Here is a 27747-nt window from a genome sequence, read left to right as displayed (position 1 = left end):
AAAAAGTGATATTGTAGTACGAATGACAACAATGGAAATGATTTAAGATAGAACTTTTATTGGAAAAGAAGGCTATAAAAATCCTTAATTCAAACTATTAATTATTTTTACTTGGTATCGCTAGTGAGATGTCCTTTTTAATTTAAAGATTTCAAGAAAATGGTTTGCCTGATAGATTATTATTTTTTTTCAAATAGAAAAGGGTTTCTTCAAGCATTTTGGTGGGTTTCATTTAGAGATCATTTATTGTCAGACTGTGAGAATATTATACTCAAAACTTGTTTCAGACCTTATGCCCAGCGGTGCAGAATTGCTAATATGTGTTTAAGACAGTTTAGATTTTAAATAGGGCCACTTTGCATTTAAAATGAAAGACAAAATTTGTATCTTAATGTAAAGTTCACAGAATTTATGAAAAATGAAAGAAAAGAGATATCTAAGTGTGTAACTTTTTTAGAATCTCCTTATAAAAGGCAAGATCTCAGGTTATATTTAGGAATCAAAATCTTGGTAACACTTTCTACAGTGTTATGGGTTCCCAGATCTATTCGGTTCTGCGTATTATATCATTTTATTGAACATTTTAAAACCATAGGTAGATTTCCTCAGTGACATCCCCAGTATCTGATCAGTATGACCAATTTCCCCAAATTAAGAGGTACCCTATCCAGGTGTGCCATTTTTTTTAATCTTTCTTTCTATTTTTTTATTTTTTGTATTTTTCTGAAGTTAGAAGCGAGGAGACAGAGAGACAGACTCCCACATGCGCCCGACTGGGATTCCCCCAGCAATTCCACTAGGGAACGATGCTCTGCCCAACTGGGGCATTGCTCCGCTGCGACCGGAGCCATTCTAGCACCTGAGGCTGAGGCCATGGAACCATCCTCAGCACCTGGGCCAACTTTGCTCCAGTGGAGCCTTCGCTGCGGGAGGGGAAGAGAGAACTAGAAAGAAAGGAGAGGGGGAAGGGTGGAGAAGCAGATGGGCGCTTTTCCTGTGTGCCCTGGCTAGAAATTGAACCCAGGACTTTCACACGCCAGACTGATGCTCTACCACTGAGCCAACCTGCTAGAACTCTTTTTTTTTTTTTTTTTTACAGAGACAGAGAAAGAGTCAGAGAGAGGGATAGACAGGGACAGACAGACAGGAACGGAGAGATGAGACGCATCAATCATTAGTTTTTCATTGCACATTGCAACACCTTAGTTGTTCATTGATTGCTTTCTCATGTGTGCCTTGACCGCGGGCCTTCAGCAGACCGAGTAACCCCTTGCTCGAGCCAGAGACCTTGGGTCAAAGCTGGTGAGCTTTTGCTCAAACCAGATGAGCCCACGCTTAAGCTGGCGACCTCGGGGTCTTGAACCTGGGTCCTTGGCATCCCAGTCTGATGATCTATCCACTGCGGCACCGCCTGGTCAGGCCATTTTTTATCTTTTATACAGTATTTTTACTGTACCTTTCTTTATGTTTAGATACACAAATAGTTACGATTGTGTATAATTACCTACAGTATTCAGCACTGCAACACGCTGTACTGGTTTGTAGCCTAAGAACAATAGGCTCTGCCTTATAGCCTGGGTGTGTAGTAGGCTGTACCATCTAGGCTGGTGTAAGAGCGCTCTATAATCTGCACATAATGATGACATTGCCTAAGGACTCAGAATGCATCCCCATCATGAAGTGACATATAACTGGATTATTGTTGAAGCTCAATTTAGGGCATTCATATTTATTCTAATGATTAATCAGAAGCCTGCATATTGAAGAACTGGAAACTTATGAAAACACTGAATATTTTCAAAGGAGTTGCTGTCTCATATTTTTGGGGAAGATACCATCATATAATTATAACTGCTATGCAGTTAACACAAATTATAGTTATTTTGTGTCTGAAGAAAATTTTGAAATTTTGAGATTGGCGTTTGCAGTGTCCCCGAAATGGTCTTTTAAGGTCAACCAAACACTCCGACTCACCAGACACCTCATATCAGAGTTACTTAGAAGGATTTCGAACAGGAAAAACATCTTGCCAGCAGGGCAATGTCAAGTATGTCTCTTCTGGGAGAGCAATCTTCGCAGCCGCACATACATCCGTCCAAGAGTTCTTCTCTTTGGCTCCCCGAGTGACAGCTCAGGTGCAGGGAGACAGATCCATGCTGGTGGGAACGGCTTGGAGCCTCCAGGCCTCTCAGGAGCCAACATCCTAAATACTAAAATGTCACTGTGGTTTTCGCATGTTTGTGGAGTATGGGACAGTGAGGTCCAGAAAGACTTTATAGAGACCATTTAGTTGAAATACTTATTTACAAGGGATAATGCCTATGTTAAGACTCACTGTACTCAGAAGCTCAAAGATACGGCTTCTCAGCAGATATTTATGATTAATTTGTAGTTTCTGGCCCAGATACCACGAACAAGTCAAGGGTCCAAAAGTAGCTGAAATTATTATGAGTAAAAAAACAAATTTCCTTATGCTGTGTATCAAGATGCTTATATTCAAAAATAGCTTGTCACATCTAAACTTCGGTCCTTGTGAGGGAAGCCTCTATTTCTCATAGCTTTTTCAGTATTATAATTTTAAACAATTCAGTATAAATATTGCCATTTATGATTTCCACAGTTAATACATAACAATAACCCACTGGACAGTCTTTCTTTTTTTTTTTCTTTTTTTCTTTCTTTCTTTCTTTATTATTTTTTTTTTTGTATTTTTTCTGAAGCTGGAAACGGGGAGAGACAGTCAGACAGACTCCCGCATGCGCCCGACCAGGATCCACCCATCACACCCACCAGGGGCGATGCTCTGCCCCTCTGGGGCGTCGCTCTGCCGCGACCAGAGCCACTCTAGCGCCTGGGGCAGAGGCCAAGGAGCCATCCCCAGCGCCCGGGCCATCTTTGCTCCAATGGAGCCTTGGCTGCGGGAGGGGAAGAGAGAGACAGAGAGGAAGGAGGGAGGGGGGTGGAGAAGCAAACGGGCGCTTCTCCTATGTGCCCTGACCGGGAATCGAACCTAGGTTCCCCGCATGCCAGGCCGACGCTCTACCGCTGAGCCAACCGGCCAGGGCCTGGACAGTCTTTCTTATTTTTGTATCCTTTAACAGAAAAGTATATAGGATTAGATGGAAAGAATTTCATTGTAATTTTTTTGAAAAAAGTTTAAAAGCAGTTATTACTGACTTAGCGGTAGACTACTTATATTTAGAAGTTATTATTTGAAATTAGAAACACTGAAATAATTTTGCTCCTGCTTTTAATTACCTTTAGGGTTAAACTTTTTTGGTAGAAGCTTCCTTGGCTGAAAGTGTTTATTTGTAAAGGAAATTGCTGCTATTTTAATATGTTTCTTCTTAGTGAATAAGAAATATTGGATTTGGACCAAGTTGATGCAATTATACTTAATAACAGCATTTTGCTCAGAAACTAAGATGCTTTATTTCCTCCCACTCCCACCTACTTGGCAGTCCTAGCCCTCTCCACCTTGTTTATTATAAACCAGTTCTCCATCCGTCTATGTTTCCTTCTTTCCTTTTAGGGTAAACGGCATTCTTGATTAGGTAGAGTTCTTGTAGTTTAATTATTTGATTTTCGTGGGTTAGACTATGGGAACGTGAAATCAGCATCCAGTTTGCAGAGTCAGAAGATTCCGAATGTGATAATGCTCTTTAAACTTTTAGCTCTTACTGTTTTCCATCTATATGGGAGCTTGGCCGAGTATCTTACCTCTCTGCTGGGGTCAGTTTCCGGAATGGCAAATAAAGATCACCATTTATCAGTAACGTATTCTCTCTGGAGATATGAACTATACCTAAGAGTGGAAATGTATTTGAGTGAACATTCAGAGTGATGGTAACCTTTCCAAACGTTAGCTGCCAGCCAGAGCCATTGTGCTTTACAATCTTGTTGCAGCTCATTTTACAGCATAAACAGTTTGGTTTTGTACCTTGGTGTTTTTCTTTCTAGGCTATATCCACAGTGGTAACCTGTGTCAGTGTTTTATTACCTTTATACGTTGCAGCCGTCAACGATAGTCTCTTTGACCAGAATGTTTTCCCCGTTTCTTCTCTGGATTTTCAAATTTATTCTGTCTTCGAGTCTTAATTCAAGTCATATAAATAAGCCTTCCCTATCTACACTGGTATCTTCTGAATTTCTATAATATTTATATTATGTTAGTGACTGCTGTTTGATTTTCCTAACCTCCCAACTCGATCATACATTCCTTGAATGTAGGGCCCTTTTCTACTTTTGCACATCACTGAATAATCAGAAAGCTGAACACATGGTATATGCTCAGTAAATACATAAACGTCACTGTTGTTTGTGTGTAGTGGGGGGAGGGGTAGTTAGACCTTATAAGAGCTTTAAGTTGAAGAGCTCTTTTTACATATGGAAATCGAGACTCAAGGAGGGGAGGATATTATTTCTTTGAAAACAAGTTGGTTAAGATAGTCTTTTAATTTTAAAGTGACTTTTTCTTTTTCTTTTTTTCCCCCCAGTTTAACCTGTGCTGTTAATTGTCATCTTCTTTGTGGGCTTTGTAGAAGGAGGCCTATATAGATATATATACTTTTTGCTATGTCCTAATTTTAAGGATTTCCTTTGAAGTTTAATACTCCACATCATAAAATTTGTAAATATTCCTGGAATTAGAAGAGAACATAAATTCTGTTTTCAGAGTTCTGCATTCTTCTTCTTCTTCTTTTTTTTTTTTGTTAAAAGCCATCCAGAGGCCTTTTTTTTTTACACCTGTAATGTCACGAATTCATAGGGAGTGGTTCTGGGTTCCAGCAGCTGTGGCCCCTCCTGTGGGTTCTCATGGAGCTTCCCTAAGTTTCCTTTCTCTCTGCTTTTCTTCTTTTTCTGGTTGTTTTCCTTCAGACGTTGTCAGGAAGCTACCTCGGCTCTTAAAGCACTTAATACATTCGGTATGCACATTAATTCTGTTGGCAAGAATTTTGACCTCAAGTTGTTTGTTTACAACAATGCTGATAACATCCGGGGTAACACTATAGACGCGTCTAGCTTTGCCGTGCTAACTAACATTTGTGGGGTGTTCCTTCTGTGGGACCTATTTTCTGGATGTCTACAACCTCACCCTTCTTGTGGATTGGAATGAATGTGGCCGAAGGAACAATAACGTGTTTTCTAAAAGGCTAGAGAACGTATAGTGAGTGCTTCTCCTCGTTCTCTTGTGTTAGTTTTTTTTGGTGAATTACTGGAAGTTGGAGGTTCTGGCCAAAAGGAAAGCAGAGCTTCTGCATTCTTACTGATCCTTTCTTCTTCTGTTCATTGGCTGTGGCTCAGGAGTGGCATGTCAGTTTCTCATTACTATATTGTTCTGTCAACTTTTTTGTTGAATATCTAAGCATCTTTAGTTTATATATTCTAGTTCTCTGTACTCAGCTTATGTTATGGTAGTTATTTTATTTTTTCGGTGAGTTTTTAAAATTTACCAATATAAAATTACCTTTTCTGTGTTCTCATTTAACATTGTTTTGTATTCTTAAATAATTAAAAAAATTCTTTTTAATTTACAGTTGAGGTACAATATTAAATTAGTTTCACGTCTGCAACCCAGCGATTAGACATCCACATAACTTACTATGAAGTGGTTGCTGGGATAACGCTAGCACCCATCTGACACCATACATAGTTGTTACAGTATTACTGACTACATTCCCTGTGCTGGACTTTACATCGCCATGACTGTTACGTCTCTACCAATTTGTGCTTCTTAATACCTTCACCTTTTCCATCCAGCCTCCAACCTCCCTCCCCTTTGGCAACTGTCAAAATGTCCCTGTGTATCTATATCTCTTATCTGTTCTGCTTCTTTTGTTTATTTTGCTTTTTAGATTCCACATATGTACAAGTGAAATTGTCTGCTGTTTGTCTTTCTCTGTCTGACTTGTTTCACTCAGCACAATACCCTCCAGGCCCACCCATGTTGCTGCAGGTGGCAGGATTTCATTCCGTTTTATGTCTGAGCCATAGTCCATTGTGTCTGTGCACCACTTCTCCTTTGTCCATTCATCGATCGATGGACACTTTAATTAACCCATTTACAGTTGTTATAATCAACATATTTGATAATTTTTCATCTTGTATGATACTTTTTATACTATTTTCTTTGGTTTCTATCTCTTGTACATGAGTTCGGGTTTCTTCCTACTTAGATTCTCCCATGTATTGGATGGTATACACACACACACACACACACACACACACTTTAAATTATTATCAATTTTTAAATTTTTTTTGCCATAACCCTAAAATGAAATGAATCTTGCCATGATAGACAAAGCATTCAATGCATTTTTCTCCTTTTCTGCCTGTACTTCCTCCACCACCACTTACACAGACCTGGTGTGTATACGTGTGCTTGTTCTCACACATGCCACTCCCACACCCCCACACACGCTTCACTACTGTTCATTTTTTTTCCTACTTTAATATAAGGTTTTAGCTACAATTTATTGTTGAACTATTCTAATGCTTTTTTCAAGAATGTTTTAAAATTTGTATTCACTTTTTATCTAGATTTAAAGTAATTTTGGGTTTTCCCTGTATCAAAGATTGTGAATCTTTTTATATCACGAATTGCAGTTTTTAACTTATTTTGCTTCATCTCTCAATAGGCTGATTTAATGTTCCCAGGAATGGTCTAGGGGGGGTATTATACTGTATGGTAAAACTGTGTTTTCTTATTTCCCCCTCAAACTTTATCGATGTTGCTCCTTTATAGTTTTGAGAATAACTTTTGTGGAAAAGAATATCTTTGGGATTTTTGTAAAATACATAGAACTGTTTAAAACTCCAGCATTATTGACAGGTATGAAAACAAAAAAAAAAATAAAACTAACTACTCTTCCACCAAAGTAACACTCTTACCATGGAGAATTAACATTTGCTAGCACCTGGTAAATATCCCAGATATTGTTTTCTACACCTCTGCACATTCAGGCATAGAATAAAAGTTACAAAGCAGAATTATATACTTTTAAAATATAAATTTGTTTTATTATATTCTAACTTGTAAAAGGAATAGATGAAATGGAAGGGATAAATGAATTTTGCATAGATGTTTATATTCACAACAATATATTTTTGTTTCTAAAAGACCCCTTTAAACAAGAAGGAGAAAAAGTCAACTGTTGATTAATTTTAAAGTAGCCTTTCAATTTTTGGTAATGCCCAATGACTCCCTTTAATGAAGGCACGGCAAGCAGTATCCTGGGCTCCCTACTTCCTCTCTTCTTGCCTTGTTCTGATATTGTTGGTATCTTACTAGGATTTATTTTGTCAGAGCTTAAATGTTTGCATACAATTTAGTTATCACAGTTTTCACGGCCCTTTCAACCTATCCATATATCTGAAAGGACTCACCACCAATTCTTTCACTAGTCCTGAATTGTCTCGATTTACTTCGTGGCAGTTGTATTCAGTCATCTGGTAGTTTTTGAGGAAAGCCTTGTAAGTCTTGCATTCTTGAGAACTGTTTATTGCTTTATAGACTTGAAGGTTATCTTAGCTTCCCTCAGAAATGTGTTCATTCCACTCGGTATTGATAGTTGCTGTGTAAAAGTCTGAGGCTGGCTTAATTTTCCTTTGTAAATATCTCTTTGAGTGAATTGCCTTTTTGGTCTTGATGCTCATATCTGACTTACTTTGTAAACTCTTAAAAACTGCAAATTCACTAGAATTATCTAACAATTGATTAATTCTGTATTAGTTTGGGACAAGGTGAGATTTGAAAGATTCAGGTTTTATTCATTTCAAGAAGATATTTTTTCATTATTGCTTTGAATTTTGGTACTGCCCAACTAGTTTGGTGTTCTTAGTTAATATTGTTATTATATATAAATATATTACCTCTACCTTGTCTTCCAATTCTAGCACCTGCTCATTAATTATTTGTATATACTTTTTTCTGTTCTGATTCGTGTGATTTTTTCCCATGTCTGTCTACCACGTTCTTCAGTTTGTCTTTAGTTAATTTTGTTTTTTTTTCTCTTGTTATTGTTCCTCATGTAGCTTTCATCCCTGTAACTTTAGTTTGAGCTTTCCAAACAAAGGAAAAGTGGCTTCTGTCATCTCACTGATGCAATTTTGTTTGCCTGATTTCTTCTTTGGTTTCCTTGGAGAGTTCTTGCTACGGATCTTTTCTGCCTTTGTTTATGTTCCTATGTCTACCTCATCTCTACCTCTTACTCTGTTTGCAATTTCTACACGTAGATCCTCTGTTAATTACTTTGCAGTTACTGCTCATATTCAAAATGGTCATAGCAATTTGCTCAAGAATTGTGTGGAAGGTGAGGGAGAGAGTAACGGGCTCAAATCACCTGAGTCTTCTTACCACCTCCCTGGGTGTATTTTCTCCTCTGTCCTGGGGTCCCATCTCCCTCAGTTTTCAGGGTCCGGGAGTTTGGTAAGTGTAACCGAGGTCCCCGTCTCCCCAGTCCCAGGCCCTTGGTGCTGAGAATCAGTGACTGCTACCTGTCCTGGTGTCTTCGTTGGGGAGGAAGCTAACTGATTAACAAATGCATCTTTTGCGTCCACTGCTGTTTTCTGAGGCTGTGTCTCCTGTACCCCACCTGTGCCCTTAGATCTCCTTGTGCCAGTTTGTGACCTGACTCTGTGTCGCGCGAGGTCTGAGGAAGCGTGTTGCAGCTCTCGGCGTCCTATCTCACTGTGGTCACGAATTTAAAACGTGTGGTAGGAAAATGTGCCCAGGGATTGTTGATTATGATTATAGTCATTTCCTTGTTCAATTTCCCTTTTACAGGCGGGAGCGGTGGTGGTTGTTATTGTTGTACTTTCTGCTGTTTTGGTGACTTTTGAGAAGTCTTACTGTGACATATTTGACTGGAAGTCATTTCTTTATCAGCTGGTGTTTACATGTTGCCGGAGAGAGAATTATGGGCAACTTGAGTTTTGTTCTGTTGTAACTAGTTCCTAAGGTCTGGTTGCTTGTAGAATGTTTTTCATTTTCTATGTAAATGCCACATTTGTCACCATATTGTTTTCCTCGGTATAGTTGGCAGTGTAGTGAATTTCATCTGCTTATGCCATTTGTTTGGCTGCTGAAGAAAGCTTCCTTATGTTAGATGTGTGATCATTCCTTCAGTGCTGTTTGATACAGTGCATCCTTCGGGGAAGCTGGGATCTTTTGGTTGGCTATTTATTTTCGGTTCCCCCGTATCTGTTATCTTTTTTCTCATGATTTTCATTTCTTTGTCATTTTCTGGGCGAGTGCTCTGTATCACTGGTTTGAGCTTCCGCATCACTTGTTTTGCTCTTTTCTGTGTCTGCCAGTGGAGGTTTTATTTAGTCTCCTGAGGTGTGATCTTTCTACGGCCCACGTGCCGCCCACCTCCTGTATTAACCAGCGCGGTACATGGCTGACTACCCTTTCCATGATACACTTGTGCCAAGTACATCTTAACTTGCAACATTTTATAGTGTTTATTTTGGGACTCTTGTCTGTGAACTTATAATGTGCTACTATTAATTTCTGTTCTTTGTTTGGCCAGGTGTTTTACAGAATTTGTTACCTCTGTATGGATACAGACAGAGTCGGAAGGGCTGAGGGCAGTGGTGGCCGTGAGAAAGGTGCAGATGGGAAGCGACAGAACTTGTTGCCTCTGTCAGAGGTCAGATTTGAGTAGCCGGAAGCGACGGCCAAGTTTTATGGTTCATGTAGAGCCTGGTTTCTGCACCCGATTGGGGTGGAGTTAGACTTAGGGCAGAAGAAGGGAGCGGCCTCTGCCTTCCTCAGGTGGTCTCTGTAAAGTGAAGCTGGGGGTGCTGTGAGCTCAAGCGGTAGCTGTGGCTTTGCCTCCCTCGTAGTTAGTTTGAGCCCCTTTTAGGTTCTAGGTCAGGGGTCCCCAAACTTTTCACACAGGGGGCCAGTTCACTGTCCCTCAGACCGTTGGAGGGCCGGACTATAAAAAAAAACTATGAACAAATCCCTATGCACACTGCACATAGCTTATTTTAAAGTAAAAAAACAAAACAGGAACAAATACAATATTTAAAATAAAGAACAAGTAAATTTAAATCAACAAACTGACTAGTATTTCAATGAAAACTATGGGCCTGCTTTTGGCTAATGAGATGGTCAATGGCCAGTTCCATATTTGTCACTGCCAGATGTAACAAGTGATATGACGTGCTTCTGGAGCCGTGAAGCGTGCATCCCGCGTCACCGGAAGTAGTACTGTATGTGAGCAACGCTGCGCTTTGCGTCCTCTCACTGACCACCAATGAAAGAGGTGCCCCTTCGGGAAGTGCGGCGGGGGCTGGATAAATGGCCTTAGGGGGCCACATGCGGCCCGCGGGCCGTAGTTTGGGGACCCCTGTTCTAGGTGAACAAATCATGGGGTTGTTTCCCTCTCCTCCCCCCGTTTCCAGTGACTGTTGTACCTCTGTCTGGGTCTGTTTTCAGTTCTTGCATGGCTACTTTAGTTAGCTATTGGAGAGACTGGGCTATTGGAGAGACTGCATTGAGGGCTGTTGCCATATTGAATTGAATTTTTCAGAAGAGCCTTAAGATCATATTATTAAGATGAGAAAAAAAACTAGTTGAGATTTAGACTGGAATAGGACTGAATTTAGGGATTATTTTGGAGAAATTGGCTCCCCCCAGTTATAACTACCTTTTAATTGGATTCCCCCTCTCATTATCAGTATCTTTTAATTTATAAAAGTAATTTCTGTTCAAGGTAAAAATTGAGCAGAGTATAATAGGATTATTTTTTTCTGGAAAAAATACGTAAAGCATTAACCTTTTTAGAAGATATGGTCATCGAAAGGTGGCTGGGCTCTTGATTTAACACAGAAAATATTACTGTCTTTAGTGATGTGATATGTTCCACTGTCCTTCTTGCCTAGTTAATAGTTGGTCTTGTTTCGTCCAGTGCTCACTATAGTTACTGTATTTTTTGCTCCATAGGACGCACCTGACCATATGACACACCTAGGGTTTTAAGGAGGAAAATAAGGAAAAAATATTCTGAACCAAATGGTATGTTAAAATATTTAAGAAAATACCATATTTTTCACTCCATAAGATGCACAGGCATTTTTCCCCTTCACTTTTTTGGGGAAAAGAAGTGTGTCTTGTGGAGCAAAAAATATGGTAAATTCTAGTTTAGTGAGAGAATTTGCATACCTTCACGAAATTTGACACAATGCGTTTGACATTAGTATGATTATTTTCCTAACTTTCCCTTCTTCCCATTATAATGTAGTATTTATATTCTTTTGGTGAGTTTTAGAAATTGTGTTTTCGGTTGAAATAAAGCTTTTGGCATTGTAATTAAATCAAGTTATATTTATATTTAGCTCATTTTTATGTGTTTAAGTTTACAGTTTCAGTGTTTTCATCATTATTCTTTTCCTGAGAAGTTCAGCTCCTGCCCCCATTTTTTGTTTTGTATTTTGCTTCTTCATTCTATTTGAGAAGTAAAAAAAAAAAAAAAAAAAATGTCTTTTTTTTTCTGTATGAATAGTGATGAATCTGTTTTAAAGAAACCCACTGTGACTTAAATGGCATAAGAATGTAATTAGGATTTAAACGAGAAATGTTAAAGTGAGGTGAGAGAGCCCCTATTGGGAGTGGGGGCAAATACAGTATATTACAAGTTAGTACAAGGAGTTGTGGGTGGATGGAGAACAGAATCCGTCCCATTTGGTCTTTTTCTTTCTGTCTTTCTTTCATTGTTAACTTAGTCGCTCAGTAACTGTCATTTGGATGAATTGTTTGTGTCAATTCTGTTGAAGCATTTTGGGGGTAGAGTGAGTTGTAGTAATTTAGATGACCATCATTACTTGCATGCACGTTCCGTTCTTGCGAGGTCAAGGTCTTTAATGAGGCGACCTCTAGAGTTTATATTACTGAATTTGCTATCGACTGAGCAAGAATTGTGCTTGTAATATCCTTATAGCCACGTGGCTAAGCCAGCTACATTTGGGAAGCTACTATTATACACTTCATTATTACTACTTTGGTAGCTTTATTCCCTTGAAAAAGACTTGTGGTAATGTTATAAATACATCAGGAAACCATATCTTTATTGTTATTTGTCAGTTGGAGTTACAACCCTCAGAAAAACTCTCTTTATGAAAGTTAGAAATCTGCTCGGGCTCATGTTTTTGTTGTCATCTTATTTTTTTATGTAATAATGTAAAACACAGTATCTTCCATTCTCATGAAAAATTTATTAGTAATTACAGTTCCAGATTGCTTGCCTTTGTAGCATTCCATAGTAAATCTGTTTAATCTGCCTGCCAGAGGGTTTAGAAAAATTGTATAGCCAAGGATAAGGAGTTGCACTTAGAATGCTCTTTGGTTTTATACTTCTCTGTTTTGTAAATTAAATGTTTTAATGGTAGAATTGTTATTACCATGTATTTCCACTGAGAAGTTTCTTTAGACATATTGTCACTGAGACTGCGAACTTCTATTAGAAAATGAAGCTCTCAGTCTAGATGGAAGAGTACCTTTGTGTTTTGGGTTTGAAACTGTAGCCATTAACGCAGAGGAGAGTTGTTTTGATGGTGGATGTGAGGTGGGGGTGCAGATGGATGGGGGAGATAGTTGTTCAGTCGAATTGTAGCAGGAAAGTAGCTTCTCTTCCACTAGTTCGGGTGGGTTTTACCTGTTGGTAGTGGCACACGCTTCCCTGACTCTTGTGTTCTAGCGATCATTTATATCAGGTCGGTGGCCTGCTTTCATCTTTCTTGGAAATACAGGCCATTGAACATCTTTTCTTCTCATTGTAAATACTCTGGTTTCAAAGATAGAAGAGATATTTCTAAAAATTAATTAATTAATTAAATTTTAATGTCTTGGTGTTCTAGAAGAAAAAGCTTACATTTTTTAAGTTGCTTTTGGAGAATATAAACATGAAACAAAGTGATTTGGGGGGGGCAACATTAAGTTTATATGCTGCTAAGAACTTTGGAACTTAAGGTGGACTCTGTTCTTTTACTCCGTTCACCAGTAATGGCCTGTGTTTTAGAACTAGCTTTGGAAGGCAAATCTGGATTACCGCCGAAGTAAAAACAAGTGTTTGTAAATATGTAAATCTTACTGTGCAGGCTAAGTTGGATGACTTAAAATTAGACTCAGTTGTTACCTGAAAGGAAACGCCAGGACTACAGCCATATTTACTGCCTGCTGTGTGCATTGACATCGTTGCCCCAGTAGTCTCTTTCATCCTAGTTAAGAACTACATTAGTAGCTTGTTCAAAATTTTGAAGTGTTTAAGTATCAGGTTTAATAGAACCCGTCACTAACTCCCTACATCTTTAAAAAATAGATTTGGGAGAATGATGCTGCATTTCTTCATTTTAAGAGAAGAGAATATTAATTAAAATTACTGAAACTGGGTTGGAAATATAGTATAGTCAATAATCATGTCATCATTTAAGTCCTCTTTGTAACTTTAACTTGAAACTTGTAACATTCTCACCTAGTAACATAGGGCTTTAACTCAGTTATCTGACCCCTGTGCTCCACAGAATCTGCTCCTGACCAGACAAGAAGGTTCCATGCATTCTGGAGTGGAGATCTGTATTCAGTGGTTTTCTTGTCTGTAGATAAAGAGAATCTACTGATTTTTGTTCACTGAACTACAGTTTACTATTTAAAATAAGTTTACTGTTTAAAATAAGCTTTTTTGATGTGCTAAACAAAGAGGCAGATACCCGTATACTTTGTTTTGTGTAGATATTTAAAAATCACAGAGGAAAACTGTACTAGTTCAATGTTAAAGTGTTTTTTTTTAAAATTAAGTAGAAGATGACAGAATGACATTATTGTTAATTCATTAACATAGCACCTATATTCTAATTAGAACTTACGTTCAAATTTTGCATATACAGAAAGATTTATTATCATTTTTTCTTGTAGTTCACAAAACAATCTTCTTTAATTTCCAAACGTCTTTAGATTGAGAGTATTTTAATGTGTGTAGATAGCGTGCATTACATATTATGATGTTTAGAGTATACATTGTCTAATTACTTTTGTGTTCTTTCTCTGTAACAATGTTCCAAGAGTCTAACTAATAGTAATAGCTGCTATTTGTTTAACTTGCTAAGCACCAGGCATATCCCGAGGGCTTTGCACAGACTAATTTATTTAACTCTTCAAGAACATTTACTACTCTAACTATGATTACATCCCTATTTCAAAGACAATGAAACTGAGTCATAGAAAGATCAAGAAACATACCTGAGCTCATAATCAAACATGTGAACAACTAATGACACATCTGTGAGTTAGTGTAATAACAGAGATATACAGAAAGTGATAGGGCCCTTCAGAGTATTTAGCCCACCACAGTGCTGGACGTAGACACCCACCTCTGTTTCTACTGAAAACCTTTCATATCTTTTCTTTTTCTAAAATAATTGCTTCCCTTTTAGATTAGCATTGCCTCATATTCAATTTAATGAGAAGTCTGTTGTTTGGGGTTATAATGGTAAACATATGAAAAAACTGAAAAGCAGAAGCCTAAAACAAAAACAATTACTTTTGGAGTGTGGGACCGAGGGCGTGGAAGAGTCCAGATACGCATTTCTCTTTTATATTGATAAAAAAAAAACACGTTGTTAGTGATGGAGCGGGCAGATACGGCATCTGTCAAGTTCTGCAGTTGGGAGAAAAGAAACGTGTTCTCCTCTCCAAAGTCTCAGCCCTGCCCGTGTTGGGTGAACAAGCAGGGGGACAGTGGGCGAGTGTGCCAGCCGCAGGGGCAGTTTGTATGGAAACAGTACCCAGAGTGTTTCAAGTTTAGTGGAAATATATGAAAAGTTAAAACACAGTCATTTTGGGAGGAATGGAGAAATGGAGGTAAGAAAGTTATCTCCCGGCCCTGGCTGGTTGGCTCAGTGGTAGAGCTTTGGCCTGGCGTGAGGAAGTCCCAGGTTCAATTCCCGGCCAGGGCACACAGGAGAAGCACCCATCTGCTTCTCCACCCCCCCCCCTCCTTCCTCTCTGTCTCTCTCTTCCCCTCCCGCAGCCGAGGCTCCATTGGAGCAAGGATGGCCCGGGCGCTGGGGATGGCTCCTTGGCCTCTGCCCCAGGCGCTAGAGTGGCTCTGGTTGCGACAGAGCGACGCCCCGGAGGGGCAGAGCATCGCCCCCTGGTGGGCAGAGCTTCACCCCCTGGTGGGCGTGCCAGGTGGATCCCCGCGGGAGTCTGTCTGACTGTCTCTCCCCATTTCCAGCTTCAGAAAAATACAAAAAAAAGAAAAAAAAGAAAAAGAAAGTTATCTCCCTGCTCTTGCAGTTTCCGCAGGCTTCCAGATGGTAGCAAACGCTCTGTTCGCCCTTCCAGCCCATCTGCTGCCGGTTACTGTGACTGACGTCACCGCGGCCACTGCCACCATTCAAGCATCAGCATGTAAAAATGGCAAAATCCAGAACTTATTACATAGTTTTATGGAAAGAGGATCACAAGAGTCAAAGTTATTGTCTGTTAAAATATTTGCTCTTCTAATTTCTGTTTTCGGTGTGTGTGGCGCGGTGTTGCGATAGAACTAATGCCCGGGAATGACGTTCTCCAAGATCAGAACAGACTTCCCTTCGTCTGAATCGGTGTAGCAAGTTTCTCATGACTCAGAATTAAACTAGAGACTTTTCTTTCTTACATTAAAATGAATTACTTTTTAATAAAGGAAATAGTAGACATGATCCACTAAAACCCATACATTTATTTTATTGTTCCTTTTCCCCCCAGACTATATATATTTTTGTGCCAGAAATGGAAATGTGTATCACTGTTTTCTACACAAAAATTACTTCAGAGGAAATAGTTATAATAAGTGATTTGTGCCAATTTCAGTTCAGCAAATATACTGTTGTTGTAGTTCTAAAAAAATTTAAAATTGGGTGGTAAGCAAAAATAAATTTCTCTTTAAATAATATGAAATGTTATAAAATCATTTTATCTTACCTGCCTAAAAGCAGATCTTATAAACTTTAGTTATTGATGTTTTGGCTCTTTTATTAAATAGAGCTTGTGTTTTCTAGCACAGAATTTAGATAGTGAATTCTTTACTCTTAATGAAGTAACAATCCTGAGGGTAATTTTGGATTGATTATTAATTTTAACTCCTTTTCTTTTCTATTACTTAATTAGTGTCTAAAAATTGGTTTTTAAAGCAAATTGAATAAAGTCATTAAAATCAGAATAATTCTTGCCCAAGTTACTTTTGCCCATTTTAAGGGCTATAATTAAAAAAAAAACTTTAGAAAAATCAAGCAATTGTTATGTTTTGCTTTTAGGGTGACTGTTGTTATCTTTCTTGTATTATTTTCCTCAAATACATATCTTTCTTCCAGCTTGTACCTATTTCGTGAAAATTCATTTTTATGTTGAAAAAGTCTTTCAAAATAGATCACATTTGAGTTTAGGAAATGCAGTTGAGATTGGAAGTAGTAATTTATCTGTAAGGATATGAAAAATGAATCAATATAGTACCTGGAAGTTTGGCAAACCTCATTTTAAAGCTGTTTGAACCATCCAAGTGACATTCAGATATGTAGTGAAATTGGCTAGCCCGTAGAAGCTCAGTGGGTTCTATAGTGCTTTCTTTTCTTTCTTTTTTTTTTTTTTGTATTTTTCTGAAGCTGGAAACGGGGAGAGACAGACAGACTCCCGCATGCGCCCGACCGGGATCCATCCGGCACGCCCACCAGGGGCGATGCTCTGCCCACCAGGGGGTGATGCTCTGCCCTTCCGGGGCGTTGCTCTGCCATGACCAGAGCCACTCTAGCGCCTGGGGCAGAGGCCAAGGAGCCATCCCCAGCGCCCGGGCCATCTTTGTTCCAATGGAGCTTTGGCTGTGGGAGGGGAAGAGAGAGACAGAGAGGAAGGAGGGGGGGGGAATGGAGAAGCAAATGGGTGCTTCTCCTATGTGCCCTGGCTGGGAATCGAACCCGGGTCCCCCTCATGCCAGGCCGACGCTCTACCGCTGAGCCAACCGGCCAGGGTCTATAGTGCTTTCTTAAAGAGAAACTGATGAATAGCAATGTTAGACTCCCACATGTACCCCCACCGGGATCTACCTGGCAACCCCACCTGGGACTGATGCTCAAGTACTGAGCTATTTTTACGGCCTGAGGCCGATGCACTCCAAGGGAGCTATCCTCAGTGCCTGGGGCCATTCTCAAACCAATTGAGCTACTGGCTGTGGGAGGGGAAGAGGGAGAGAAGGGGGAGACGGAGTGGGGGAGAAACAGATGGTTGCTCTACTGTGTGCCCTGACCAGTAATCCATACTGGAATGTCCATACACTGGGCTGATGCTCTATCCACTGAGCCACAGGCCAGGGCCCTAGTGTGCATTCTAATAGGTCTTAGTTCCCCAGTCTAGCCTCTTTCTGTGGCCAGCATTGTAGCCTTCAGGGCCACTCTAGTTTCACTTCTGGGGAGACTACCTTCTCCAGCTGAGGTTTTTCCAGGGAACCGGCTTCTGGAATGGGCACTTCTCTGAGCGCAGACTGCAGGTTACTGGGGCGGGGAGATGGAGAGTGCCGGTCAAAGGGCACGAGCCTTCGGCTGTAAAATGAGTCAGCGCTGGGGATCTGATGAACACCACGATGGCCATAGTTCATAATACTGAGTTCTGTGCCTGAAATTTGCTAAAAGAGGAGGGAGACCTTAAGCATCCTCACCCCAAAAGAAAAACAAATGACAACTGTGTGAGTGATGGATGTGTTAATTAACCTGGTTGTGATAATCATTTCACAAGGTGTATGTATGTGAAATCATGTCAGCTATACCTCAGAAAAGCTGAAAAACAAAGATGAGACACTTCTTATTTTTACATCGGGGCCACCGTTATTCAGTTCCTTTATGCTTGGCAGTGGTTTCGTCTTCAGTGAGCGGTGGTTGACTGACTGACTGACTGGCTGACTGAAGGGATTGGTGAAGGAACGGGCTGAAAACAAGTGACTGTTAGAAGAAGGATCAAAAGCGTACTGCTTCGGAGCCTGAATGCTTTGCCTATGCAAAATTAAAAGAACATTTAGTTTGGCTACTTAAAAAAATATATATATTTTTTCTTTCTTTCTTTTTTTTTTTTTTTTTACCATAATGCATTTGTTATAGGAGTAGGTTAAAACTATGGCGTACAACAAGGATTTTCAATTTTGTGGAAATTTTTTATTTATTTATTTTTATTTTTAAATTTTTTTTGGTATTTTTTTTTCTGAAGTTGGAAACGGGGAGGTAGTCAGACAGACTCCCTCATGCACCCGACCAGGATCCACCCGGCATGCCCACCAGGGGTCGATGCTCTGCCCATCTGGGGTGTCGCTCTGTTGCAACCAGAGCCACTCTAGCGCCTGAGGCAGAGGCCATAGAGCCATCCCCAGCGCCCGGGCCAACTTTGCTCCAATGGAGCCTTGGCTGTGGGAAGGGAAGAGAGAGACAGAGAGGACGGAGAGGGGGAGGGGTGGAGAAGCAGATGGGCGCTTCTCCTGTGTGCACTGGCCAGGAATCGAACCCGGGACTCCTGCACGCCAGGCTGACGCTCTACCACTGAGCCAACTGGCCAGGGTCCAATTTTGTGGGAATTTAAATTTAGTCTTGGTAATCCTGTCTTCTATTCTGTGCCCGATGGGGATTTGTCTGTGGGATATTTATGTGTTTGTTTAGGTCAAACCTTTTGCTAACCTTTTTTTATTCTGTCAGACCCAGAATGAATACCTTATGAAGAGTCTTAGATCCATCTGCCATAAAGGGCAGGGTTGCAATTTGAATTTCTTGTATGCATAATTATTTAGTATGTTAATGAGCATGTCCATGCTGTTACTTTAGATTGTGGAAAAGAAATTTTAAGAGATATTTTTATTGGCACTGATTTGATGTCAGCAGTCATAAGTTAAAGTATTTTTATGTACAAAATGTCTCATACCATATTATAGAAAGCTTCTCAGATTATCTTGTAGTGGACTTTGTCAGAATTTCTTTCACTTATATAAATTGGCATGAAGATATTTTATAGGCTTCTCAAACTTGTATCCATATATGTTAGCACTGACCAATTAAAATGTATAGTTATGAAAAAGCGAGATGGAAGGGGTTTAGCAAAAAAGAATTGGTAATCAGAAGTACACAATACCTGAATGGTCTTTGGAAAAAACACCAGACTTATTTATTTATTTATTTATTTTCATTTTTCTGAAGATGGAAACAGGGAGAGACAGTCAGACAGACTCCCGCATGCGCCCGACCGGGATCCACCCGGCACGCCCACCAGGGGCAACACTCTGCCCACCAGGGGGCGATGCTCTGCCCATCCTGGGCGTCGCCATGTTGCGACCAGAGCCACTCTAGCGCCTGAGGCAGAGGCCACAGAGCCATCCCCAGCGCCCGGGCCATCTTTGCTCCAATGGAGCCTTGGCTGCGGGAGGGGAAGAGAGAGACGGAGAGGAAAGCGCGGCGGAGGGGTGGAGAAGCAAATGGGCGCTTCTCCTGTGTGCCCTGGCCGGGAATCGAACCCGGGTCCTCCGCACGCCAGGCCGACGCTCTACCGCTGAGCCAACCGGCCAGGGCAACACCAGACTTTTTAATGATGACATAGATAAGTAGAAGACTCCGAGGCAAAAGAAAAAGGATCTGTAATTTGTCACAATAGAGGAGCTGAGTCAGTATACATCAACCTACATGTAGATTTCTACCTAGGCACTGAACAGTTTCACTCCTTATAATGCAAACTTCTGTTGTTTCTATTGAAATACTGTTTCCGGAGGTCTTATAACATCCTTAGAGACAGTGTAAGTTAAGAAAATTTATAATAACATTAAGCATATTTTTGGATAGATAAGACTTTGTGCAGAGTATTGTCTGTCCTTTCTTTTTATATTGTCTATGATTTCTTCCTTTTTCTATGTGTGTAAATAATAACATGTCTTGATTAATCAACAGATAAGAAGTTATATCTATAAACCATTGGGTCATAGTGATTCATATATTTTCAATTTCTGCACTTGTTATATAGTTAGATTTTATTTTCCCACAGTATCTTTTTATTTATTTATTTTTTTTTTGTATTTTTCTGAAGTTAGAAGCGGGGAGGCAGTCAGACAGACTCTTGCATTTGCCCAACCGGGATCCACCTGGCATGCCCACTAGGGGGCGATGCTCTGCCCATCTGGGGCGTTGCTCTGCTGCTGCCGGAGCCATTCTAGCGCCTGAGGCGGAGACCATGGAGCCTTCCTCAGTGCTCGGGCCAGCTTTGCTGTGGGAAGGGAAGAGAGAGACAGAGAGAAAGTAGAGGGGGAAGGGTGCAGAAGCAGATAGACGCTTCTCCTGTGTGCCCTGGCTGGGAATCGAACCTGAGACTTCCACATGCCGGGCTCATGCTCTACTGCTGAGCCAACTGGCCAGGTCCTCCCACCGTATCTTTTATTCTCCATTGCATACCTCTTTATTGCATCACCCCCTGCTTCTGGGAGACTTACTTTTTACTCCTGTATGACGAGATTTAAACAAAATTCTACAGCGGCTCTAATGTAACTGCTAGAAATGTTTTCATGCCACTTCATTTCCCAGTGGAGCACGAGTTCCGTTGCCCTGGCATGGGGGCGTCTTACAGACATCGTCTCCCTTTCTCAGAGTGGCCGAGAACTTCTCAACTGAAAACCAGAAACAGAGAACTGTGAATCTTAGTTTAATATATATTTTCTTAGAAGCCACTACATGTGTGTAATTTATTCTGTATTATGTGACGCCGTAACAGTAAGATTATTTCTGAATATCTTTCCTTTTGGAGTTGTTGACTGCTATTGGCAGCAGCAACCCCTCCCCCCCCCCCAAAAAAAAACTTTCCAAGTATGTATATGTATGTATGTATGTATGTATGTATGCATTTCCATAATTCTCCTTCCTCCCATTCACAGTGATGGGATGTGGGCGGCGTTCTGGAGAGGGAGAAGGAAGGAGGCCTGGCTGGGCTGCTGTTGATTTAGGGCCGTGAGCAGTTGCCTTGTCGCTATTGTTGGTAATGCTGCTAGACTCTTAGCTGCTGGAGGCCTGAGCTGAAAGTGGCGACTTTAATGTGATACCTTAGAGTTATGTTCTTACTCAATAAATCACATTTAGAAGCTTTTACGCAGTCATCCTATGCTTGTATTTTAAAATGTCTAAACATGATAAACATTAAGAATGAATTTATATTCATGAAGCCAAATTTGATTTTCTAGGTAATGACCCATTCATCTAGAAATTCAAATGGTTGCTTTTAGTGCTCGTCTGTGTAAACCGACAAAGTCAGAACAGTAAGCTAAGCTGTGATAGCCGTGCTTCGGTGCAAGTGCTTTTTCTTGATGATAAATTTGCCTAATGCTTTTTTAAATAGTCCTCTTGCCCAAGCAGAACTTGCTGTGGTTGGACATAACTTAATAATAATATGTTTACTGTTAGAATGAGTCCAATATAATCTTCCACCTAGTCTTTTATTTAGATTTTTTATTTAGTTGTAGATTAAAGGATATACAGAGGCATCGTGTAACCGATTTCTACCTATAAAGCACATCATGCTGGACTTTGTACTTAAATGATGTTGGTTCTAAAATTGGATCAGAAGGGGAAGAAAGTCAGAGAGATTCGGTTCTCACCAGTTTACAGTGTTAGAGGAAGAGCTGAACTGCCGTTGAGGGTTAAGAGTCAAACTCTTATCCAGAATGGAGAATCTCCTGATAGTTTTCTCCCCATATCATTCTCTTAATGTTATTCATGCACAGTTTTTGGCATTTAATTTTATATTTGAAAAGGGAAATTGCCAAAAAACATTTGAAAATGGAGTCCCAAAAGTTTGACGATCTAGTTAAGATTTTAATTATTTGAAAAAGCAATAAAGTGGACAAAATTAAGAAATATATTTTTAAAGGAACCAAATTTTTTTTTTATTTAGAAATTAAATTTAATGGGGTGACATTGATCAATTAAGAGTACATAGGGGCCCTGGCCGGTTGGCTCAGTGGTAGAGCGTCGGCCTGGCGTGCAGGGGTCCCGGGTTCGATTCCCGGCCAGGGCACACAGGAGGAGTGCCCATCTGCTTCTCCACCCCTCCCCCTCTCCTTCCTCTCTGTCTCTCTCTTCCCCTCCCGCAGCCGAGGCTCCATTGGAGCAAGGATGGCCTGGGCGCTGGGGATGGCTCCTTGGCCTCTGCCCCAGGCGCTAGAGTGTCTCTGGTTGCGGCAGAGCAACGCCCTGGAGAGGCAGAGCGTCGCCCCCTGGTGGACAGAGCATCGCCCCCTGGTGGGCGTGCCGGGTGGATCTCGGTTGGGCACATGCGGGAGTCTGTCTGACTGTCTCTCCCCGTTTCCAGCTTCAGAAAAATACAAAAAAAAAAAAAAAAAGTACATAGGTTTCAGGTGAACATCTCTATAGCATTTGAACCATTAAATGCGTTATGTGCTCATCACCCAAAGTCAACTCATTTTCTGTCACCATATATTTGTCCCCTCAAAATTTTATGTGAGACCTAAATTTTAAGCTTCAGTTTTGCTTTTACTTCTTAATTAGTCATAACTTTTCCCTCACTCTTTGAATTTTTAGTCTACTACTCTTCGCACCTCTAAATTTTTAAAAAATTAATCTATTATTATTTTAGTTTATAAAATTAGAGAAAACATAGTCCCAGATAATACTGGTTTAGAACAACTTTCTATTTCAGAAAACATTGAAGTTAAAGAACAGATGTGAGAATTTACAACATGACTACAGTAGGCAGAGGAATCAAGAACAATTTTTCAAAAATACATTGCAGTGTAACCTAATCACTACAGCAATGACTGTTTTAGTTCAGATTGTTGACAAAATAGCCCAGGAAATATTTATATTGTAACTGAATTTATTTTTGTTCACTAGTGACTCTCGATAGTAGTTTTCTGAACATATCTTGGAATTGGTTAGTATTTTTAAATTATAAATCTGTGGAAAATATTATATACCACATTAAAATACTATATCATTATAATTTAATTTGTGACTAAGTGATAATTTGATTCTATTTTGATACATTTCTGTCGAGATTATAAACAAACTTGACACCCAGTTAGTTGAAAGCAATTATTTAATATTCACAAATTGCATTATTTGGCATACTTTCACTTTGGGTCTATAATTTGGAAATTTTCTGAAGTCAGGGAATGGTCACCTGCTCGCTGAGACTGTGGTAATCTAAAGGAGCAAGATGGAGTGTGGGGGGGTCCTGCTTCCATTAGATCTCTGCCCCAACCCCGGCATTCACTGGGCTGCCCCCTCAGGGAAAACACTGCAGGGCCCATGACGTTCTTCTGTTCTTCCATCATCCGGAGAGAGTCTACCCGGCTTTCTCCTCCAGTGACTGACTAGCCGTTGACTTCCCAGACCTGCGTCTCTTTCCCACAGGGGTGGGGAAACACTCCTGGTATGCGAAGGTTAAAAAGGAGGGTCCCTGCAGGTACCCTGGAGCACATTCGTTTTGGAATTAATCCAGCACCTCCTATTGTGGTTTGTTTAGGATAGGAAACCAGATAGAATTCAATAGTTTATCTTGAATCTTAGGGTTTAGTACTTTTGTTACAAACAACAAGGGGGGAAAAAAAGACCAATTCAATTGCCAGTAACATTTACTCTTCAAAGAAAAGGTTCTGTCTTTCTGAGCCTGGTTATCTTCAAGAGTTGCAGAGTAAAAAATAAAATTTCACTGGAAATACATTTCTGGTTCTGATAAAGAAAAGACTTTTAAAAGAGTCATTGTGGACATGAAAGGGAAAACATTCCGATTTTTTGGGATGTAAGACTTAGAAAACAAGCCAGAGTAAAAAAAAAAAAACCAAAACAAAATCATGTAGAAATGAAACAGCTTATGACTCCAGGAGATGACCTGTTGTGAATTATTTCAGAATTCATTGGCTATCTCAGATGGTTGGTTTTTCTCTAGAGCCTGCGCCTATGAACTTACCTTACTGAGGAGCTTTGTTTTTAGAGCGAAAAATCACTGACGGATACCACTGTTCTGAATACAGAAAACATATTGTAAAGGATGTACTGTAAATAACAGAGTACGTTTTATCCTAAAATCTACAAGCCAATAAAGAATGCAAGGAAGCATTTCTTGAAGACATTGTAACTATTGATTTGTCTTTTGTGGAGGTGACTTGGCTTGTAGAGTTGAGAATATAAAAGTAAGTAGTGGATACATTCTCCCAATTACAGTTAGGTGCTCTGGCATGGAGTACGGGAATCTGGAATCAACAGAGGAGTCAGAAAGCAGAAAAGCAGGAAGGACTAGATCCCTTCTTCTGTACATACTTTTCCATCTTCTTGCAAAATAAAGGGACAACAAAAGATACATTTCACAACACACAACGCTACCAAGGCAGCTGACTCCTGGAGATTAGTTGATTATATTCTGTCCCGTAACAGAAGCCGCTCATACTGGGTTTGACAATGTATTTGATAAGTTGAGCAAAATCATGAAAGGGTGCTTTTCTTTAAATATTAAACACACGGCCTGACTAGGCGGTGGCGCAGTGGATAGAGCATCAGATTGGGATGCGGAAAACCCAGGTTCGAGACCCCGAGGTCACCAGCTTAGGCACGGGCTCATCTGGTTTGAGCAAAAAGCTCACCAGCTTGAGCCCAAGCTTGCTGGCTCAAGCAAGGGGTTACTCGGTCTGCCGAAGGCCCGCGGTCAAGGCACGTATGAGAAAGCAATCAATGAACAACTAAGGTGTTGCAACGTGCAACGAAAAACTAATGATTGATGCTTCTCATCTCTTCGTTCCTGTCTGTCTGTCCCTGTCTATCCCTCTCTCTGTAAAAAAAATAAAATAAAAAAAATAATAAACACACGGCTGAATCAACCTGGTTACATACGAATGCCATTACGTTACTGAAAACTTCTTGAATAATCAGGTGCCTTCTAAATAGTTATCGAAGACATTTTATCAATGTTCTGCTGTTTCACTGGATAGAAATTTTATTATAGCCTTCTCTCCTTTAGGGAAGATTTGCTCAGTTTTCTTACTTATTTGTGAATCTAGACTTTGAATTGTTAATAATTGATGATAAATGAAAGAACTAAGAGAGACTGGAGCTGTAGAAGAGTCTTAGTTCAGTAATGCCATGGTCCAGGAATGTTTTTTAAAGCCTTGTTTTTCCTGTTAGGATATCGTGATGGTGAAAGCAGAGGACTGACCACATGCTCACTTACTTACTCAATAGCTCTGAGAACTTGGGCAAGATATTTAAATTCTCTGTGCCCCAGCTTTTCTGTGCCATTGGGCTAGTAATAGTATCTACCACATGGGGTTGTTATGAGGATTCAGTAAGTTAGCAGTAGCACTTAGAATAATGCCTGGAAATAGCAGTATATAGGTTTTAGCCAGCATTATTATTAGATTTGGTGCATTTGCCAATTTCTTCACTTTGATAATTATTTTACTTAGAGAGCCTGTAACTGTAGTTACTGAATTAAATTCCTTGCAGAAATACACTCATCTCTGAATTAGATCCCTTTAAGAAGTTTGAGCCCAAGATAGGAAAGCCTGGCAAAGGTATTTTCTGGCAAACATTCTATAACTGTTAGCAACGGCATTTAATGCCTGTGTGTACAGAGTTTTGATTTAAGTTCCTCCATTTGCCCGATCGCATCATGTTTAAACAGTTCAAGTCTGAGGGATTCGGAAGTTGTGTTTCACAGAGTGCTTTGGTTCCGGAAGGCCCGAGTTACGGTGTCTGAGATCATGGACTGGAACTGCGGTCCACGTGGCAGCCAAGCCGAACCGGTCCCTCCACCCAGCACAAAGGAACAAGGCGTACCCTTGTTTTTCTATCTGTTGAACCACTACCATAACCAACCTGGGGAAGAAAAACTGGTTCATGGATCACATAACAGTCCGCAGGCTTTTATTGTTGTTGATACCGTTTCTCACTTAGAGAAAATCGGGAAGATAGTTACCTGTTGAATGCCGCCAGATGCTTTGCTGTTGCGTGGACCCTGCTCGGAGCAGCGGAAGCTGCCTCCGGAGGACACGCAGCCCAGTCTCGCACCGCGGCCTCGGCTTTGGCTTGGCTGGCCGCCCGTGGCCTTGTATTCACAGGGGCCCACATGCTGACTAACACTTTTAAGTCACCAGATTGAAATGGCCGGATGGGTGCTGTGTTCTGATGGCCTTTATCTGCTCTTTCATCATTCCTGGTCTTCGTTCTTAAGTTACTGAGGTTATTTTTGGGCAATTCTGATCACAAGGGTACAGTCAGTATCTGTCTAATATGTGCATTTTCTTTTTGTTCGGAGCGGTTATGTAAGCGTATGATGTATTGTACTAACATGGTTTGCTTTGACTTGACCCAACCAGATGTGACCATAGCCTTGTGCCAGCTGAAATGAGATTGAGCTGGTTTATGCCACTATGTTTTTTCCCCGATGATGTTGAACTGGAGCGGAACTGCTTATTGTGCTAATGCTATTTCCTAAAATGTACACATGCTTATTTATATAGACAGAAAAATTATGCATCTAGTTGTGTTTTAATCTTGTGGTTGGCAAAGTAAAGTATTGTAAAAGCCATAGTCTGCCTCTTGACATGTTTTCTGGTATGAAACATGATGTATTAAATATTAATCAAAAAGCTGGAGTGGAATGGATCTATGTACTTCATAGTTACAGTCGTATGGTCCAGTTTGCACCGTACCTGTGAAGCAAACAGTAGTCAATGATATGACAGTAATAATCGTTTCATATTTATTAAGCCCTTTTTTTTTTGTAACAGGCACTGGGCTAAGCTCTTTCTTTACATTAAATAATCAATATTACTCAACAATTTTTGAAGCAGGTACTAGGATTATTATTATTTTTACAGATGAGATCAGAGAGACTTAGAGATATTAGCATGCTCTTTCAAGGTCACAGTTTTGGAGCCAGGGTCCAATTCCTGGTGTTTCTCAATTTAAGAGTCTGAGCTGTTAGTGTCTTTTCTGTTTTTGCAACTTTTCATGTTACCAATAGGCATGATTGTATCGACCCGGTTCTTTGGCGGCAGATGCATATAGCATGCTCAAACGGGGTATTTGAGAAAGTAGTTGTGAACAAGGAGTGGTGAAGCTAGCCACAGAGGGAACTGTTATCATCTGTGTATGAAGGGACCCGTTACTGGATCCTGAAGAGTATAGCTGTAGCCATTTGGCAGGGTTTTTGCCCTAGACTGAGGGTCACCACCAGCCGTGGTGACCTAGCAGGGAAATGCTGAGGAAGTCAGTACCCTGACCCCAATTTCCTGCCTCTCTCCAGCCTCTTGCCAGTGATTCTCATTGGCCAAACTCAGCTGGAAGCCAGAGGAAAAGGGAGCCTTTGATGCAGTGGTCAGCTGCTTCTGGCACGGAGCAAATCGCAAACAGATGGAAAGTTTGCCGGGCAAATGGAAAATGTCCAGTTCCCAGATGCACTACCAGGAAAATAGCTTCTCAAAGTCAGAGCATCGGCGAAGCCAGGATTTCCTCCTTCTGTCTCTAATTATTTAAACTGCTTCTTTTTCATTTTACTTTCTATTTTGTCTTCTTAATTATAGATTCCAGAAACAGTATGGGTTGGTAGGGAGGATGTAGACTAAGATTTTTTTCTTGCAATTGCTAGGATAACCTTTAGGATTTCAGGCAAATGAACTTTGGATATGCCTCTCCATGTTGTTTTTTCTTTTTTAAGATAGGAATACAACATCAATACTATTCCTATTC

The 27747-nt window shown here is 40.3% G+C and overlaps 1 protein-coding gene across 2 annotated transcripts in view; it reads left to right on the top strand.

Moving 5' to 3' along the window:
- The window catches only part of BBS9 (Bardet-Biedl syndrome 9), a 384264-nt gene that overhangs the window by 119761 nt on the left and 236756 nt on the right, over positions 1 to 27747 (top strand). The gene's annotated exons all lie outside the window — the stretch shown is intronic.

This window comes from Saccopteryx leptura, chromosome 12 (genome assembly GCF_036850995.1).
Source record: "Saccopteryx leptura isolate mSacLep1 chromosome 12, mSacLep1_pri_phased_curated, whole genome shotgun sequence".
Classification (NCBI taxonomy): Eukaryota; Metazoa; Chordata; class Mammalia; order Chiroptera; family Emballonuridae; genus Saccopteryx; species Saccopteryx leptura.
Note: the sequence above shows the minus strand (reverse complement) of the source record. Positions and strands in the feature narration are given on the sequence as shown.